At 47.6% G+C, this 6,521-nt stretch overlaps 1 long non-coding RNA gene across 1 annotated transcript; it reads right to left on the bottom strand.

Moving 5' to 3' along the window:
* Window positions 1–502: 502 nt before the first annotated feature.
* On the bottom strand, window positions 503–4,856 carry LOC142245962 (uncharacterized). Its single transcript, XR_012724831.1, has 3 exons — window positions 4,216–4,856; window positions 3,864–3,975; window positions 503–765 (listed from the first exon to the last, which is right to left on the bottom strand). It is a non-coding gene; the product is annotated as an uncharacterized LOC142245962 (long non-coding RNA).
* Window positions 4,857–6,521: the final 1,665 nt, after the last annotated feature.

Genomic DNA, 6,521 nt, shown 5'->3' with positions numbered 1-6,521 from the left:
TCCACGATCTTGTCTCTGATGGCCTTGGAATGCTCCTTTGTCTTTCCCATGTTGACCAAGTATGAGTGCTGTTCACAAGTTTGGGGAGGGTCTTAATTAGTCAGAAAAGGCTGGAAAAAGAGATAATTAATCCAAACATGTGAAGCTCATTGTTCTTTGTGCCTGAAATACTTCTTAATACTTTAGGGGAACCAAACAGAATTCTGGTGGTTTGAGGGGTTGAATAATAAATGACCCTCTGAATAAACTTTTCACAATTTAAAAAAAAAATTAAAAAAGAAATAACATTCTTTTTTGCTGCAGTGCATTTCACACTTCCAGGCTGATCTACAGTCCAAATGTCACAATGCCAAGGTAATTCCGAATGTGTAAACCTGCTAAATCTGCAGGGGGTTGAATACTACTTGTAGGCACTGTATATATATATATATATATATATTTTATACACATTATTGAACAAACACGTGTTTTTTTGTTTTTCAAATTTTATTTTTTTCTTTCATTCAATATATGCATTTTGACTGTCATTTTTGATCATGTTATCCCAGTTGTGTTTTAACTTTATTTTTTGAAGATTCATTGACTACGTCATCCTGGACAGCTTCTGCACTGTCTTTTTTCCCGCTCATTTTTTTTAAGAAGGGGTGGTGTCATGATGTCATCTTGTCTATTTATCTGTATGCTGGTGTCCACCAGGACAGATTTGATGTTTGTCTTTCCTGACGGTCCTGAGGAAGGGGGCAGTGGCTCCTGAAACGCGTAGACCTGGATGAAAATAAAGATACATTAATCTAAATATCTGTTCCAGTGATCTTTTGGCGCAGTATTGAACACCCCTCTCTCATGCTCTCTGTTATCTATTTGCTTTATGAGGATATTTTCTTCCGTTTCCTTTATATTTGGAGACTTATAACTAACCTCTATCAGTATTTTATTCTTCTTCCTTCCTCCCCTTATGTCCACCCATAGGGACTCTTACAATTTCATTAGCCTCACATATATTATCACGTAGGATGGGTTTTAGTGCTGATTTTACATATAAACACACATTTCCTCCTCACTTATTTGTATGGTCATTCCTGAACAGACTATATCCCTGTACATTAACAGCCCAGTCATAGTTCTCATCCAGCCAGGTCTCCGTTGTCTCCACCATATCATCATTTCTTCCCAACAATATTAATTCTAATTCCTCCATCTTGTTGGTGAGGCTTCTGGCATTAGTGTACATGCACTTTATGTATTTCTCCGCACTTCTATTCTTGCTTAATATATTGACTGTCTTCACCCCTCCCCCTATGTCATCCTTTTCATTACTTATGCCCAAATCACTATCTTCCCCTCCTGTACAGTAAATGCCCTCCCCCCTCAGTCCCAAGTTTAAACAATCCTCCACCCTTATAGCCATTTTTCCACCAACACAGCTGCACACTCCCCATTGAGGTAGGGTAGCCCATCCCTAGCGTACAGCTTGTAGCCAACAGAGAAGTCGGCCTAGTTCTCCAGGTACCCAAACCCTTCTTCCTACACCAATTCCTGAGTGACTTATTTACCTCCCTCATCTCCCGCTGTCTCTCTGGTGTATCACGTGGTACAGGTAGTATTTCAGAAAATACAACCTTTGAGGTCCTTGCCTTCAGCTTACAGCCTACTCCCCTGAAATCATCTTTAAGGACCTTACACCTTTTCTGAGCATGGATACTTGGTTCTATACATTCCAATGTATGTCACTGAAAGGTACAAACGAGAGCTCTTTTGTATAGATGCGGGTTATGTTTACGCTGAGGGGGGGTGAGGGGATGTTGGGGAGGGAAAGTTTGTGGTTCTGTTTATTACTGCTGAAAAATGGCATTGGCTTTGTATACTTAATGAAAAATAAAAAATATTTGATTAAAAAAAAAAAAGGACCTTCCACCTACCTCTAACTTCGTAATTTGTGCTGATGTTCACTAAGACCATTAGCTCCTCACCAACCCCTCCCAGTAAAATGTCAACTCGATCAGCGATGTGCCAAAATCAAGCGCCAGGAAGACAACACACTGTTTGGCGATCCCTGTCTTTTTGACAGATTGTCCTATCTGTTCCCCTAATAATGGAGTCCCCACTACCAGCACACGTCTGGTTTGCCCTGCACTTCTGTTTCCCCCTTTATTGGAGCAGATACTCCTCTGGCTTTCAGAGGATGTGTCTTGCTGCAGCAGTGCTACCCCTGTACTGACACCCCCTCATCTGCCAACCTAGCAAACTTGTTGGGGTGTGGCAGATCAGGAGTAGCCTCCCTGGCACTCTTCCCTCTACTCAGCCTTCTGTGACCCAGCTAGCTACCTGACTGTCCTGCAGCTCCATACTACAATCCTCCCCAACATCTACCCCAGTGAGCAGCAAACGCCTTCCCTTATTATTACTGGATCTCAGTGTTACCGGCTAATCATCTAGATCCAGTACCTGGGCTTCCAAATGCACAACGTGCACACATCCTCCACAACTGTATGTACCCTCAAATAGCTGGTCAAGGATTGCATACAGCAGTGGGCAGAACTCAGCTCTGGATGCAACTGTTAGGCCATGTGTCCACGCTGCGGAAAATGCGCGGATTTTGCCGCGGATTTCTCGCGGAAAAGCCGCGGATTTTCCGAAAATCTGCAGCAGCGGCACTTCCAAGCCATTTCAATGGCATTTTGGAAATGCTGTGTCCATGCTGCGGATTTTTCCGCGGCGGATTTGCCGCGGATTTTGATCCGGAAAAATCTGCAGCATGTCAATTATTGTTGCGGATTTTGATCCGGATTTTGGCTATAGAATGGGGAAAAAAAAAAAATCCGCATCAAAATCTGCGGCAATTCCGCGGTAAATCCGCGGCAAAAAAAGGTGCGGATTTGCCGCGAAAGTCGCGGATTTTCATGCAGAAAAATCCGCAGCAACATTCTACCGTGGACACATAGCCTTAAGGTACCGTCACACTAAGTAACATCGCTAGCAACATTGCTGCTGAGGCACAACTTGCTAGCGATGTTGCTGTGTGTGACATCCAGCAACAACCTGGCCCCTGCTGTGAGGTCGTTGGTTGTTTCTGAATGTCCTGGACCATTTTTTAGTTGTTTCTCTCCCGCTGTGAAGCGCACATCGCTGTGTGTGATAGCGACAGAGCAACAACTAAATGTGCAGGCAGCAGGAGCCGGCTTCTGCGGACGCTGGTAACCAATGTAAATATCGGGTAACCAAGAAGCCCTTTCCTTGGTTACCTGATATTTACCTTCGTTACCAGCGTCCGCCGCTCTCACACTGTCAGTGCCGGCTCCCTGCACACATAGCCAGACTACATATCGGGTAATTAACCCGATGCGTACTCTGGCTAGGAGTGCAGGGAGCCAGCGCTAAGCAGTGTGTGCTGGTAACCAAGGTAAATATCGGGTTGTTTACACGATATTTACCTTAGTTACCAAGCGCAGCATCGCTTCCACGCGTCGCTGGGGGCTGGTCACTGGTTGCTGGTGAGATCTGCCTGTGTGACAGCTCACCAGCAACCCGTGTAGCGACGCTCCAGCGATCCCTGCCAGGTCAGGTTGCTGGTGGGATCGCTGGAGCATCGCTTATTGTGACGGTACCTTTAGACACAGATGGCTGCTATTTAATTTAGCTGCCATCTGATGTGTGTGGAGTCATCTCAGCTACTGAACCCGCTCAACACACCCCAACCTGCTTCATGATGGACATATCAGTAATGGGGTAAAGAGAAAGCCCCCGCCATTAACCATTTAAATAATGTACAATAGGTGTAATCTGTGAAGATAAAAGACCAAGCGGTGCTTTCTGGGCGTACCAGTCTGATCAAATAGGGAGTGCTCATAGAGATATGAACTCACCTTGTGCTGGAGATACCAGGCATGTATTGATTGTCAAAATCATCAATCCCACCGGTGGTAGCTGAATTTGTCCGCTGAATTAGGAGTCCTCCTCAGGGCCCGGAACAGTAGACTAACGAACAGAAAATGGTACGATCCGTGCCTACTCCAGGTGGATGGGTAAAGAATGGCGAGTCCACGTGTGATAAACTTAATTAGTCATATTTAATAAACGATTAAAAGTAACTGTACTACTCGTTTTGACAGATATTGCCTTCTTCAGCTTCATCAATGGATAAATTGAGCAGATACATATGCACATGTAATCATAGTCACAAGGCCGTTTGGTCAACAGCCATCATCCCCAACTCACCTACAAATTGGAACATCAGGCTCAGCGGCGCTCCTGTGTTCTCTATGGGAGAATCGCTGCCAGACATTTCTAGCACCCAATACACCTGAGGAATACAACAATCAGATGCTGGAAATTCAACAAACTGGGGAGGCCCCTACACGCAATACACTGTCAACCAATCCATCAGACATAGGCGGGTTTGGCCGACTTTAGTCTGTGTGTGGAGACCTTCAGTACTAGAGTTTGTAATATTGTGTGTTGTGACTCAGCTCTGACCTGTCTGAACATTAAAGGGCTTGTCTGAGGAAAACCAGAGGAAAGTGATGTCATTGATGAGTGGAGGTCCAACCACTAAGGCTGCTTTCACACATCCGGTTTTTGCTGTGTGGCACAATCCGGCTCTTTGCAGAAAAAACGCAACTGTTTTTTTTTGCCGCCGGTTGCGTTTTTTTCAGCATAGACTTTCATTAATGCCAGATTGTGCCGCATGGCCTTGCGTTCGGTCCGGTTTTTGCCGGATGCGGCATATTTAGCCGATGCGGCGGCCAGGTGGAACGTTGCCTGGCACGTTTTTTTGTCCGGCAAAAAACCGCATCTCGCCGCATTCGGCCGATGCGGCGCTTTTTCCAATGCATGCCTATGGACGCCGGATGCGGCAAAAACCACCTCCGGCCGCCGCATGCATTTTTTTTGCACTGCGCATGCTCAGTAGCCTGCCGCAAGCGGCAAAAACCGGACAGGCCGCATGTAAAAACTTATGCAAAGGATCCGTTTTTTTCGCCGCATCCATTGCATAGGTTTTAGAGACGGATTTAGCCGCACTGCTAAAACCGGATGTGTGAAAGCAGCCTAAGACCTGTACCAACTGGCAGAAAGAAGAACATACAGTATATCCCCTTTAGAATAATGGCACTGTGCATGCTCGACCGTAACGCCACTCATTCCCTATAGGGCTGCTGAGCTCTGCACTCGGCTTCTTCTGCAATTGAGAATGCTCCACTCCATGGAGCGAGATTCCCAGCAGTCTGCATTCTCCCAGATGTCAAATGGGCACTCCATGGAGCGAGATTCCCAGCAGTCTGCATTCTCCCAGATGTCACATGGGCACTCCACGGAGTGAGGTTCACAGCAGTCTGCATTCTCCCAGATGTCACATGGGCACTCCACGGAGTGAGGTTCACAGCAGTCTGCATTCTCCCAGATGTCACATGGGCACTCCATGGAGCGAGATTCCCAGCAGTCTGCATTCTCCCAGATGTCACATGGGCACTCCACGGAGTGAGGTTCACAGCAGTCTGCATTCTCCCAGATGTCACACGGCCTCTCCATGGAGTGAGGTTCACAGCAGTCTGCATCCTCCCAGATGTCACACGGCCTCTCCATGGAGTGAGGTTCACAGCAGTCTGCATCCTCCCAGATGTCACATGGGCACTCCACGGAGTGAGGTTCACAGCAGTCTGCATTCTCCCAGATGTCACACGGCACTCCATGGAGTGAGGTTCACAGCAGTCTGCATTCTCCCAGATGTCACATGGGCACTCCATGGAGCGAGATTCCCAGCAGTCTGCATTCTCCCAGATGTCACATGGGCACTCCACGGAGTGAGGTTCACAGCAGTCTGCATTCTCCCAGATGTCACATGGGCACTCCACGGAGTGAGGTTCACAGCAGTCTGCATTCTCCCAGATGTCACATGGGCACTCCATGGAGCGAGATTCCCAGCAGTCTGCATTCTCCCAGATGTCACATGGGCACTCCACGGAGTGAGGTTCACAGCAGTCTGCATTCTCCCAGATGTCACACGGCCTCTCCATGGAGTGAGGTTCACAGCAGTCTGCATCCTCCCAGATGTCACACGGCCTCTCCATGGAGTGAGGTTCACAGCAGTCTGCATCCTCCCAGATGTCACACGGCCTCTCCATGGAGTGAGGTTCACAGCAGTCTGCATTCTCCCAGATGTCACACGGCCTCTCCATGGAGTGAGGTTCACAGCAGTCTGCATTCTCCCAGATGTCACACGGCCTCTCCATGGAGTGAGGTTCACAGCAGTCTGCATCCTCCCAGATGTCACATGGGCACTCCATGGAGTGAGGTTCACAGCAGTCTGCATTCTCCCAGATGTCACATGGGCACTCCATGGAGTGAGGTCCACAGCAGTCTGCATTCTCCCAGATGTCACATGGGCACTCCATGGAGTGAGGTTCACAGCAGTCTGCATTCTCCCAGATGTCACACGGCTTCTCCATGGAGTGAGGTTCACAGCAGTCTGCATTCTCCCAGATGTCACATGGGCACTCCATAGAGTGAGGTTCACAGCAGTCTGC

This window comes from Anomaloglossus baeobatrachus, chromosome 7 (assembly GCF_048569485.1).
Source record: "Anomaloglossus baeobatrachus isolate aAnoBae1 chromosome 7, aAnoBae1.hap1, whole genome shotgun sequence".
Classification (NCBI taxonomy): domain Eukaryota; kingdom Metazoa; phylum Chordata; class Amphibia; order Anura; family Aromobatidae; genus Anomaloglossus; species Anomaloglossus baeobatrachus.
The sequence above is the reverse complement of the archived record's forward strand: the minus strand, read 5'-3'. Positions and strand labels throughout refer to the sequence as shown.